This window comes from Dipodomys merriami, unplaced genomic scaffold, assembly GCF_024711535.1.
Source record: "Dipodomys merriami isolate MVZ:Mamm:240054 unplaced genomic scaffold, mDipMer1.0.p SCAF_6, whole genome shotgun sequence".
NCBI classification, from domain to species: Eukaryota; Metazoa; Chordata; class Mammalia; order Rodentia; family Heteromyidae; genus Dipodomys; species Dipodomys merriami.
In genome coordinates this window covers 40,074,088-40,088,532 of record NW_027206179.1, presented here as the reverse complement: position 1 = coordinate 40,088,532, position 14,445 = coordinate 40,074,088, and the positions used below count along the sequence as shown (strand labels likewise).

The 14,445-nt window shown below is 36.8% G+C and overlaps 1 pseudogene; it reads right to left on the bottom strand.

The window, feature by feature from the left end:
- Positions 1 to 7,298: 7,298 nt before the first annotated feature.
- LOC138814339 (U2 spliceosomal RNA) lies at positions 7,299 to 7,424 on the bottom strand (annotated as a pseudogene).
- Between the last annotated feature and the right edge of the window lie 7,021 nt (positions 7,425 to 14,445).

The window sequence follows — 14,445 nt, the reverse complement described above, 5'->3', positions numbered from 1 at the left end:
TGTAGTCCAGCCATAATCAAGGGGGAAAAGCACTGCACATCTTAAGTAAAGAGAGTCTGCCCGCTTTTATCATGCCTCAAAATATAATCTCAGATGGTCAAGAGTAATTAGGCTTCACATTTTTTTGCCTCCATCAATGTACACTTTGATTTACATAGTGCATTGAATTTTGTCATTATTAGATACCCTTTTGATAGCTTTCTATCTTATCTATACCAGCTGTTGAGGGTCCATGTGTTGATCTCACATCATATCTGATAGCTGCTCCCAGGAGTAAAGTAGCCCGTTTCATCTTCTAACAAAGAATGGAAACACTTTACATCATAATGCCAGGATCTGAGTATCTCTATCAATAGCATATGTCATTAATTTCAGCTTCTTACAGTCCAAGAAGTATGGAAAATTCCCATCCCCTACTCGTTTGCAGGATTCACAGCACTGCCAAGTTTGAAGCTCATCAGGATATTTAAAAGCTAAGTTTTGGGATGTAGAAAAAAGAAACCATCATCTTTAGAAGCTATTCAAGAACAGTTAAGAAAAGATAGTGTGATGAGGCAAGAAAAATACTCGATCCCATTTCAAGATTTTTTTTTTCCCCAGGAACCAGAGACATGGATCAAGGACAAGTTCCTGATTCTTCTTGGAACTGTTTCCTCATCTGTTAAATAGTCTTGGCTGATCTCTAAAATCACTTTCAGTTCTAAAGCAAAAAAAAAAATCCTACACAACTTTAGCAATTTTGTTTCAAATTTCTATCCACTATAGAATACTTCCTGTATAGAGAAGGGAAATCAAAATAGGCTTTTATTTTCTTCTGCAAAACGAAGAGGCTTCATGCCCATCAAACCTTATCTATAAATGAAATTAGGTAATTTTCAAATGGTTACTGGAAAACTGAGGGCATTTTATTATTTATTTATTTAGTGTCACAAACTGACCCTGTATAAAATACCATTTCCCCAACACTGAGATCTAATGTGTAGCTGAAAGTTTTGCTTGCTTGCTTGCTTGCTTGCAAAAGGAAAATGCTTTTCAGTGGATAAGAACCTGGCAGCACTCAGGATATTGAAGCTAGTGTGTAATGATGAATGTTGTACAGTTTGTAACCAGAATGGAAGAGAAGAGCTTACATGGAAAGTAACCTCAAGCAGTGGTTAACTGTAGAGAACAGTACCCAGTGGTTCATACCCTCCAACCTTCCACACATCCAGGAAATATACAGGATTCTTCTCTTTCCTTTCAGAAACAAAGAGGATATATCAAATTTGGACAGAATCAAACTATCCTCATCCAAATTGGAAATCAAGCCAAGTATGGAAGAACTATGTTTTCTGATTAAAAACATAACTTATGAATTGGGAATGAAAATATATCTGAGTTTTTTTTAATCCATACATTTAGAAACTAGTACTTAGAATGTGTAAATGTAAGTATGGAATAATGCAAATTAGAAAATACTTAGGACTGAAAAGTATTAAAAGTGTTTAAAAGTAATAAAATAAAAAAAAAAGGAACACAAGATTCGAGGGAAGCAACCAAAGCAATAATGAAAGTTTTAGCTTTAAATGTTATATCAGATTGAAAATAGATGAATTATGTGGCCAACTCAACCTTAAAAAAAGAACAACTAAAAAAAAGAAGTAAATGAACAAAAATTGAAAAAGAAATTTATTACTGTACAGAAAAGCACCAAATCAATAGCTTGTTCTCTGAAAAGCTAATAAAATAGATAAATCTTTGGTATGGTTTCTCAAGAAAAAAAAAATAGAGAAAAAACAACAAACAATATTAGAAGTAGAAAGGAAGAGCATATCTACAGATGCAGCCAAGATAGAAAATAATATAAAAATACCACCAATAATTCTGTGTTAATAAGTCTTCATACTTGACTGAGTAGGCAATTTCCTGGAAGAAATAATTTACCAAAAGTCAAAAGCAACTCATGAAAAACACAAAATACCCAAGTATCACACCTCTTAATATACACAAACACACACACATTCATACATACATACATGCATACATATATACATACATACATGCATACATATATACATACATGACATTGGCCAGGCTAGTTTACATTCTACCAAATACTCATGAATTAGATTACCCCTTTTGTATCCAAGTACTCCATGAAATGATGAGAGAAAGTGACTTCACCCTTAGTTATGGGTTCTGGAGAATTTTTTTATCTAAATCTGAAAAGTAAAATATGAGAAAGAAAAAAGTATACCTCAATCTTTGTTTCTTCATAAATATAAGCTTTATCTTCAACAGTCTAAGCCAAACCTAGTAATGCATTTTTCAAAATATATTTTTCACATTACAGATTAAAAGAAGAAAAAAAAATCTTACCAGTACCCTAATGGATGTGAGAAAAATGAATCAAATTTGGCAACTTCTGATTGGATAAATGGTTATAGAAAATTAGGAGTAAGGATGATTCCCTAATCTTGATAGAGTATCTTCCAAATAAGCATTGTGCATTACTGGAAAAATATAAAGCATTCTGTTAAAGTATGTAAGTATGAAGCAAGGAAAAGATGGCCATGATGAGCATTTAAATAGTCGTCATCAAGGACCATTGATTTTATTGGGTTGGATAGCTGGATATGTTGGATATTGAGCTATCCCACACAATAAACTCAATCAATAAATGTGAAAAAAAACAGAAGAAAAGTCTGTCATCGTTATAGATGACATTTTTCTAAATACACAGAAGGCAATCTGTAGGAAACTAGAACAAATAAGGGAGTTCAGAGTAGCTAAAGGGTAGGTGATTTTTATTCAGAACAGTATTTTGCCTTTATATTATCCAAACCAGAAAATTCTTTTTTTTTTTTTTTTGGTCAGTTGTGGGGCCTGAACTCTGGGCTGGGCGCTTTCCCTCAGCTCTTCAGCTCAAGGCTAGTGCTCTACCACTTTGAGCCACAGCATCACTTCTGGCTTTTTCTGCTTATGTGGTGCTGAGGAATGGAACCCAAGGCCTCATGCATGTGAGGCAAGCACTCTACCATTTAGCCACCTTCTCAGCCCAAAAATTCATTTTTAAAATATAATATTAATAAAAATAAGATACCTAATAATAAATGTAACAAGTGTGGACAAGACCTGTTAGGAATTAAGTATAGAATTATTGAAAGAGAGTAGAGATAATTTAACAACATGGAGAGATATACTGTACCCAGTGGTGAGATAAATCAATATTTAAATTGATAGGCAGTCAGGGACAGTGAACTGTCCACACTTCTGTGTGGGGATGTTGGTCCAGCTTAGCCTTAGCCTCAGCCCTACCTGTCAAAAGAACTCTATCTTATTCATTAAGCTTCTCAAATGAAGCCAGAGATTGAGGCAAAGATGTCATTAAGAAAGAGATTATTTTCCTGGCCAGTAAGAGTGGAGCTTGTGTTTTGCTCAGAGACATTGAGAGACAGTGCTCTTACTGAAGATTAGGACTTGTCTCCTTGCTAACAGGCCTATTACTATGTTGTCAATTGGCTATGACATTTGACATAAGAGACATTTGATCACACAATCTAACGCCTGGAAAGTGGTATTTCTTGTCTCTCTTCCACTGTCTTTTTTCTGGGAGGGTGGGGTGGGGTTATAGTTCTAGAGTTTGTACATACTGGCTGGCCCTGTCTCACTTGAGTAAATCCTCCGGCCTTGTTTTTTACTGGTTATTTTTGAGATAGGGTCTCAAGCCAACCTGTAAAACAATCTCTCAAACACAATTAACTATCAACTATTTTCCTCTCTCCCTCCTTCCCTTCCTTCCACCCTCCCTTCCTTTTTGCTTTCTCTCTTTCTCTTTCTTCATTCTTTTTGAATGTGTATGCTGGTTGCAGGGTTTGAACTCAGGTCCTTGGTGCTGTCCCTTAGCTTTTTCACTCAAGACTGATGGGCTACCACTCGAGCCCCAAGTCCACTTCTGGCTTTTTTGGTAGTTAATCAGAGATAAGAGTATCACAGACTCTTCTTCCCAGGCTGGCTTTGAACTGTAATCCTCAGATCTTAGCCTAGGATTACAGGCATGAGCCACCAGACACCTGGCTGACTTACTCTTTTTGTGTCCTATTTTACCCTTTCCACCCCATTGTCTAAGTATACTCCTCTGACTGCATAAGGTCCCAATCTGACCCTATGTTTTAGTGTCCTGCAATTTTCCCACTTATCAGTGCATGCCATCAGGCAGACCACCATTTTAACACACACACACACACAGACACACACACACACACACACACACACATACACACAGAGCAAAGCAACAGACGGACACAGTTAAACAAAAGCATCATCTGGAAAGGGTCTGTGCTCCATTTATTGCTAAGTCTCCTCTTTTTTTCTCTTGGCAAATATGTTTCTGTATTTTCTTCTTTTGTGTAGGCAGATAACACTTCAGCTGACAGCACTGAGATTAGTTGTCATGAATTGGCACAACTCAATTTTTAATGCTTTGTTTTTATTATTTTGCAGCTAAATATTGGCTTAGCTAGGAATCAAGAAACTCTCACCAGAGCTTGGTATCTTAGTTACTTTATCAACAAGACTATCATACAAATAACCAGAGAGTCACATGTACTTAGGAAAATGTCATTACTTATGTGTGCCTCAAGAAATTAAGGGCAATAATATGTTTACTTGAGGAGGAAATGAGGTCCTCTGATCCGTTTGGAATGTCATTCTTATCTGTGGCTTCCAGGTGGTAGAATCTCACTATATTCTTATTGAAACAAATGTTGCTTTTACCAAATCTATTTTCCTGGGATCCCTAAATACATAACCAAAGGGGCTTATACAACTACATTTTTTCCTACTCCTATAAAAAAGTACAAACTTTTTATGTAAAAGACTATATGACAAATTATTTCTTGGAATTTGAAAGCTACTTGGTAGCTTTTATGAGCTCATATTCATCATAAAAACCTCTGTGAGAAAAGGAAGTGTATGAATACACTGGTAGACAATTCAAGGATGATAATATGAATCCTCACGAGCTTTCTTCAGAGTTTTAAACAAATACAAAAGTTGCCAGGTGTGGTGGCTCATGCCTGTAATCCCAGCTACTCAATAGGTGGAGATAGGAGGATGGTGTGCTGCCATATGACAATCATAACACAGTCACTTAGGCAAGAAATCATTCATTTATTCAAACAGGACACATGTCATGAGCCAAACAGTGTTGGGTGCTGAAATGGATTGTGGTCCATTCTCAATGTGGGGCAAAGGTGCAATAGAACAAGAACCCAGGAAAATATAATGTAATAGAATAGTAATAGAACAATGCAATGTAATAGAAGTTTCTCTGAATTTCTTAACGAAGACTGGTAGATGTTCCTGTTTCTATGGAACAAATTATCCAACTTCAGTCTGTGAAACTGAGACCTAAGATCAATTGGGCAGGGGAGAAGGCAATCACTTTAGGCAAGGAGATAAGAAGAGAGTCATAGAAAGATGAGGGGTCTCAATTCCCTTCCTTGATCTACTTACTTATGAGCACCATGATGGTGGCTGGGGAGAAAAAATATTAGCTGGACAAGCCATACAATAGTTATATCTACTCACATTTGCTTAAAATTGGGTTCTTCATTTGTGGAGCATCTTTCTCTCTCTCTCTCATTGTACAGCACTGCTGCTTATTCTACTACTATAACTTCTCATAGGTTGTTAGCATCTTGTTTTACTTATGGATTGTTGTTCATGCTTTATTTCATGCTAAAATATAAGCATCCTTATCCCACATCAGAATCAAAGATCCAAGAAAAAAAGAATTTCCTCCACCTTGCTGTGTTTCTAATGCTTGCTTACTACAGAATGAAGGGGGAGGGGGAGCATTTTTCTCTGCCTGCTGACCTTGTCATCTGCTCTATTTCTCACTCAGCTCTCGTCCACACAGACTTCCATGTTCTGAGAAAGGTGAGCGTGACAAAGGAGGAAATGTACCATCCAGTATTTCATAGTTAAGCAATTGGTTTATTTACAGTAGCTCAATGATTGATTAAATTTCATCTTATTTCATTCTTTGGGTTAACCTTAATTTTCAGACATATGCACTATTGAATATTAACTTTTAATAAGATCATGGAACAATTTTGAGAATCAAAACACTGAACTTGTTACCAAAGAAGGATAAGAAAAATATCTGGCTTTAATCAATGGATCTCATTGATATACAAAGTCCTAAAAAATGCAAGCTAATTGAGTCTAAGGGGAGCCAGAGGCCACTAGATTGGACCAGCCAAAGTTCATGTATAAAAAGACTGGGTGGAGCTGGAAAAGAAATCTAGGACTTATGATTTTCACTTTAGAGATTTCTGGGCTTGAGTTTCCCCCCAACCTTACCCCACCCCTTAAACACCTTCTTTCCTCAGTATGCCTGGCTCATCTAAAAATGGGTGAGACCTAGACAAATCCTGTTTTGTTGTGTTTTGCAATATCTCTCCTTCACTCTTCCAAAAGTGTATTTGTATTGGTGAAATTAGATGAAAAGATTTATGAACTTCAATTCTTGCAAAATACCAATTGTCAATGAGGAAGGGTTCCTTCTTCATCCACTACCTCTTTCAGCCAACCTGGGCACAGACCCTGCACCCTTAAACACTATCCAGGAAGTCACACTGCCCTGTACTCTTATACACTACCCAGGAAGCCATGATTGGCCCTTTAGGAATTGCTTAAAACAATCAGCTACACTCAAGAAATCAAGTTTATTTCTCTTCTTTCTTCATCTCTTTCCTGCGTTTCCTCTCTGTCTTCTCATCAGTGACTCATGTTTGCTCTCAGAGTGTGGCTCTGGTATCTCCCCTAATTCAACTCCTGGAACTTTTCCTACTCTAATACCCAAAGACAGACTCTAGCCATGCTGTGCAGCTTTACCTTTTGCTTCCTACATGGGACTTGATACTCATCTCTGGCTTCCCAGCCAAGAACCAGCCTGCTCCAAGTTTCAGTCTCATTAACTCAACATGTGACAGGCTGCCTGCCTGTGCTGCGGATAGCTCTGTGATTTTGGTTTTGTTTGGTTTCACCTTGTATGATAATCAATGAGTGAGGTATTGCTGATAGAATGTTTCTCTTTTCTTAAAAATATTTCCACCCCCTCTTAGAAACAGAAAATAGAATAGTGAGGGCCAAGGGGTGAGGAAGGAGTGTACTGGGAAGCTGTTACTCAATGAGGATAGAACTTGAAATTTGTAAGACCTGGAGAACTATAGAACTAGAGTTACAACAATGTGGACGTACTTACCATTACTGAACTGTATACTTTCCAATCATTAAGTCCCATGACTTAAAGGAAGTCTCCTCTCTCTTTTTCTAAAAATAAATTTAATATATTGTCCTCAGAGAAAATGTATCACATATTAAATGGATAAAAATATATATTACACTTGATCTTAGCTAAAAGATTGAGAAGCTAAATTGGTGGGATTTTTATAAGTCACAATTATTTTTTGAAAGGTAACTTAAAATTTGTTTTCTTTTGTGCTATGCCCTTTATGCTTTTTTGGAGTGGAGTATCAAATTTACAAATGTTTATTTTTTAAAATTATTTTCTAAATAATACCTATCCCATGTACCCATCTTTAGGTTTGCCTAAATCAGAAGTTTCACAAACCTCATTCATTAATACAGTTCAGCAGCAGTTAAACAATGGCAAAAATTCAACAATGAATCTCAGATAAGCCATGACTTAACAGAAGTTTGTACTTTCAAATAAATGATAATAACAATAGATCTGCCTTTTACTAAAGTTACTCTATGCCAGGAATTATACTATGTGCTTTGTATATATCATGCCTTTAGTTACTTTAACAATTGGATAAGTAAGTTTTGTCCAGTCTTAGGAGATGACGTCGGCATATTGAAAAACAAAAATGAGATGAAGCTGTATTGAAAATGAGATCTATGTCTGTTTGTGTCTGTGTGCCAAGCAGAGTGCTGGAGAATCTTACCCATGACAGTTTTCTCCATTTCAAAGATAAGGAAATTGAGGATTAGCCAGGTTGAAAGAATTTCCAAGGCTGCTGAGCTAATAAGACCTGGACAGGGTATGTGAAACTGATGTCTGGCTGATCTCCAAGACAGCATGGATTTTTCTGTCACACTATATAGTCTTCTTATAGATCAGTAACACAAGTTGGGAAGTGATTGTATTTGTAGTTAATGAATTAATGTAGAAGGAGAAGAAGGAAATTTCTATTTGGAGCTGCTCAGGTAAGAAAAGGAATTGAAGAAGGAGTAGCATGAAGAAGGTGGGCGTTGAGAATGGTAAATGAACAGCAGAGTTGGCTGAAAACTTCCAACCAAGAAACAGAAAAACAGAAGATCAGACTGGAAACCTACACAAAGGCCTAGGCCAGCAAGACCCCAAGGTTCTTCTACAGGGTGGGAACTTCAAGATCTACGAAGTCGAGAACTGCTAAGATTTTACAGGCAGAAAAATTTCAGGACATAGAACTGGACTTTAGGTATGCTCATCCAGATAAAGTTATGAAATGAATTGGGAAAGGCTAAGCAAATGTGAAAAAGAGAACCACACTTTTTTTTTCTCTCCTTAATCCTATCTCTTTTTAGATTGACATTGGTCTTATCCTTGGAAATATGTTCAAACAAAAGCTGAGACTTAAGCATGCATTTGCCTCAAACTGCTTATTTTTTCAGTTTGAAAGATGGTCTTTTACCTTTTCCTTTTAAAGTCTGTAGGTTTCAAACATAATTTGAAGCTCGTTTTCCAGTAAGGAATCCAATTTGGCTTTTGATACTTCTGGTCGGATATTATATGATTTTATTTTTTATTGGAACGCTTTAGAATGGTTCACAGATGTTGCTGCTAAAATTGATCCTCTTGGAACCATTTGTTTCCAGAAAAAAAATCTCTGTTGACATGAATTAATAGGAGACCTTTCATTTAAAATCCAAAGCCATGAATTAATCAGAGTTCTTTTGATTTAAAATTCAAAAAGCACTTTTAGGAAATAATATTATTTCCTTACATTTATATTAGCAGTAAGTGACATTGGGAACAGAAGCCCTGGGTCTACATCACTGTGTTGAAGGTTGAGTTATGCTGGTTCCTATTAAAAACTGTCTCCTAAAATCAACCAGGCCAATATTTTTACTAATTCATGTACCTGTTGTACTTGAGAAACAGTTGTTAGAATAATATCTCAGACTTAATTTTACTTGTGGATATGATAAAACTTAACAATTTTCAAATATACATCATTTAATAAAATATCAGATTTAAGTATCTTTAAGCATCATCTGAGCTAAGCGCAAGCTGACACTATGTAGGCAGCACCCACAATGTGTCCATTGGTCTCCCCCTCTTTTTGCTCTCCCCCTTAAGAAGCTCGACCATTGCCACTAAGCCCAAATCCTGCCCATCCCACATCATATCAGATACTTGCACAATTCTAGTCAAACTTTCAAAACTCAAATCCACATCCTTCTACTCTGCGTCTTTCTGTGGAGCACCTGGCATTCAAGATATCTACACCAAGTTGTTGTTTTTGAGTTTTGTTTTGTTTTTTAATCCACGGCACTATTACTCCTGTTTCTGGGCCCAAAGAAGGATGTATCTATCAGCACCTTCCACAAAACCTGCAAAATTATAAAAGAGATTATTATAAAAGAGATTTATGGTGAGACAGGACTGGGAAATTTTGCATAAATGTATCACAATTTCTTACAGATTTGCAATGAGATCTAATCTTCTAACTGGATGCTAGTGGAAAACTAATCTTCTACTTGGGTGCTGGTGGTTTATACCTGTAATCCTAGATACTTGGAAAGTAGAGATCAGAAGGATTATGGTTCAAGGCGGGCCCAGGCAAAAAGTTTGAAAGATGCCGTCTTGACCAACATCTGGGTATGATGAATGCCTGTAATCCTAGCTGGGAGTATACAAATCTAGGACAGCTAGACCAAAAGAAAAATGTGAAACCCTATTTCAAGAATAACCAAAGCCAAAAGGGCTGAAGGCATGGCTTATATGGTTCATCAGTAGAGCACTTCCCTAATAAACACAAAGCCTTGAGTTCAGACCTTAATATCATAAAAGATACAGGGAGAGAGAGATGGAAGGGAGAAGAAAGGGTAGGAGGGAGGAAGAAAAGGAGGGGATAGGAAGGGAGAAAAGAAGGAAGGATGGAAGGTTGGTAGGAAGGAAGGAAGGAAGGAAGGAAGGAAGGAAGGAAGGAAGGAAGGAAGGAAGGAAGGAAGGAAGGAAGGAAGGAGACTAAACTAAAGCTAAACACCTAAAGACTCTTAGGTCTACTGAAGTAGAAATGGTTATTTTATCACTTGGCATTAGACTCTTTTCTTGCATATCATCTGCTAATGTTCTAAAATTTAGTGTATACAAGACATTTTTACAATAGTAACCTCAGATCAAGTTTACTCCATCCCTTACCAGACTGCTACATAAAACTCATCTCTCTGTGTAGTTTACCTAGAGTGTATCCAGAGAAAGATATTCTGCCTTAATTTACCTCCACACCTGAGTATTATATTTCCATCAGCTTTTAGATATTTTAAATGCTTGGCCTTTCCTAAAGAGTTTGTAAGGACTGGATAAAGTACTTCATTCCACAATACTTTACAATAGTACCCAGAATATAATATCTACTCACTAAGCATTCACTTCTTTCAACATTTTATTTTATTGTAAAGATGCTGTACAGTGGGGTTACAGTTACATGAATAAGGTAATGAGTACATTTTTGTCGTTCACTTTTATTACCACCATTTAAAAAATAAATTTTATTGTCAAGGTGATATACAGAGGGGTTACAGTTACATGCACAAGGTAGTGAGTACATTTCTTGTTGAACTTGTTACCCCCTCCCTCATTTTTCTCCCAGTTTCCCTCCCCCCCTTATTACCACCATTGTTACCACTAAAAGCTTCCTCAAATATTTGTTGTTACTCAACACTCTAGATACCTCCATTATTGAGGTATTCATCATCACTTGTCTTTCCTTGGCAATATTAATAGTAATAATAATAGCTTTGGTACTTTGGGTTTTTATAAATTTACTCATGTTCCCTTGAACATTATCCAATTAACTAGATAAGAACTTCATTTGCTCTCCTCACAAACTCTCTGCTTTGTGATTCATTCACCACATTGCCATTTAATTATTTTTAAACACAAACCTAATGAATCCATTTCCATGCTTAAGGACGCTTAATGATGTTCCATTATCTACATAATGAAGGGAAGACTGTACAGTGGACTCCCTCTGACCTTCACCAGAGAGTGTTGTGATCCAGCTGCTTTGCCTGCCTGCTCCAGTGTGCAATACACAATAGGCTTGCTGACCACCTGGCTTGGCTCCTATAGTTTTTGTTTGTTTGTTTGTTTTGCCTTGAACATCTTTCATTCCTTCTACTTGTTAAAAATCCTACTCATTCTTTCAGGTCCACCTCATCTGCCCACGAAATAGTGATTAGCAATCTTCCTTTAAAAACAAAAACATAATTCAACGCCTCCCATTTGAGCTGTGTCCCCAGCCCTTTTTTGCTTGATCTGATTTTTCTGATGAGGTCCCATGCTTTTACCCAAGCAGATCTTCCTCAGTTTTCCTCAGACCATGATCCTCCTACCTCCATCCTCCCAAGGCACAGAGATTCCAGAACTGAATCACATAGTCCCTAGAGATCTTTTCTTGGATGGACTTCTAAAAATAAAATTATATAATAAATATCATGTTGGATTTCACATCATTCATTACACAGAGCCTATAATTGTGAGCTCAATGAGACTTAATGTCCTCTGTACTCTTTTAAATTTTACAAATGAAAACACACCCCTTTCATGCAGCAAAAGCCCATCTAAATAGCTATTGACTACAGTTGCTTGCATGGAGGGTTTCTTACTGACAGTATACATCACGCCTTAAGCAAACATTACACCCAAAAGAATCAATTGATTGGTGATTTTCTCTTTGCCAAAAGTTTCTGCTCATTACAAAAGAATCCTTTAAATGTGAAGGGAGCCAGAATTTTTAAATAAAAACACAATCACATGGAAAATTTGCAAAACACACCTACAGCACACACCTGCATCCACAAACCTTCCCAGGATTCTATCTACTTGGGCATTATCATGTTTTTATTGGGATTCTCTTGAAATAAATATGAAGTCCAATTAGTATACCGGCCCTATAAGAGGAAGATATCTTCATTTTTCCAATGGAGATTTCCTGGTTGGCTCTCAGTGAGGTGATCTTATCTAGAGTCTCACTCCCTAATCTAAGTTCACTTGTGGGTCAGGTAGCCCCAGTATGTTTCTGATTGAATGACCTCATCTCCTTCAAGGGAGCTACCTCTCCTTCAAAGCGCTGCCATTGGAAAATCACGCTGGAGACTTATCTACTTCAGAAGCAAAATTTCCAGACCTTAAGTAGAGTGTCCCGGCTCTGCATTGTTCTCCTAACCTGGCTATTCATCCATCTTGGAAACACTGACGAGAAGTAGGAGGACTAATTCCTACTTTCCAGAGTAATATTTAATTACTCTGTCTCCCAAAGAAGTTTAAGTACTTATACTATAGGACATATTTTCAAGTTGTTTTTTTTCCTTACTTGGTTTCTGCTGCAAGACTCAATCCCTGAGACGTGGGAAGTTTAGGGCCCATGAGGTGTAGCACAAATTGTCACCTGTTGGGCACAATCGAATGCTCTGGGCCTCTTAAGGATTCCTGCGTCCCGTAACTTGGATAGTTTGATTCCATTTTGTCAGTTAATAATAAACTATTATCTACCCCTGCTTACACCTCTGCCAAGAGACTTTTTTCCAGAAACTACTTTATAGCTATTATCTAATCTTTATAAAACTGTGGAGGAAGTGTTCCCATCTAACAGATGGTAAATGATTAAGGAGGAGACAGTAAAGAGTCTGCTCAAGGTGACACGGCAATCCAGTGATGGAATAATACTGAGTGTTCATTTTCCAATTGTTCATTTTCCATAGTTCACTCTGTACACTTATCATATTGCCGGAGGTTAAGCGAATTTACTATTGCCTCACTTTTCCCACAAATCATTGGGTGATTAGATAAAATAACAGCATGTATATAACTGTACGAAATGGAACTGAAAAGCCCCTACAGAGAGTTATCTACTGATTCTACTGTTGTTTTTCGCCAAGTCTGGCTATTGTTCTCATATTAATGAAAAAAAATTGCTTGATACAGTTAAAACTGTAGATGTAATTGCATACATTCCCAGACATTATTTCAATTCCTGAAATAATTTTAAAGGATGTACATTTAAGTATTTTTAAGTTAAATGTTTTCCTAGAATGTTTGTATACATTTCAGTGTTAAATTCCAGGTTTTGTTACCGGCTATAATTTGTTATTGGGCAGTAAATAGATGGAAGAAGTTAGAAGAAAGTATTTTTTGTATTTTTGATAAAAGTCAATCATATTAATATTGTATGCGTAAGCATTAAGTACATAGTAAGCACTAATTTTTTCAAGTTTCTTGTAAAATATATACTTTATAATTCAATATATTCATTTTTCCCCTAGTAGCTTAAAGAATCTTGGATCAACTTGCATCTTGAGTTTATGGTAATTCAATTCCTTCCCATTCTTCAAGTATTGATAAAGTTAGATTACTCAGTAGATATTGGAGCTAAAGTCACCTTGGTACAAGTCTCACAGCACAATGTAATTTCCATGAACAAATAGATTTGATCTTTCCTGATGAATCCCAAGCATCTAAATGAGTATCTAGATTATAGTAGGTGCTCAGTTAATATCTGCCCCATGGAAGGAGGAAGGGCTGCAGTAGTAAATGATGTTTTATAACTACAGGATGTCTGAGGTACTTTTCAAACTAGAGCTGCCATTCAAGAGAAAGCCATTTGTTCCTCGCCCCCCCCTTTTTTTATTACCTTTGAGTGGTTGTGCAAAGGAGTTACCATTCAACAAATCAATATATAAATACAATGCGTCTTGATCAATGTTACATCTTTCATCATTTTTTCCCCATCCCTCACAACCCTACCCCTCCCCTCAGAAAGCAAGCAAAATGAGACGGAAAGGTAAATTATCCTGGTTTCCTCCTCTCTGTGTGTTGAAGTTCAAGAGGTGAGGAAAAACCCTTGAAATACAATATGGAAAGCACTCAGGGAAGAAAGGTTTCTACCAAGCTTATTATTAGACTCTGAGAGAAAATCCCCTTACAGAGTGACGTTGTATCCATACAGTAGTATACTGCATGTAGATAACCTGACGTTAGTGTACTAAGAACTGACATTGAAGATTTGAGTGGAATGAGTCTTGTATGGAAAATTAATGCCAATTAGAGAGATGACAGGGACAAAGAACTAGCGAGATGCCATGGACAAACATACCAATAACAAGATGAGGAGAGCCAGGTATTTGGAGAATTCAGTTGGATTCCATCAAACTGAGTGATTACAG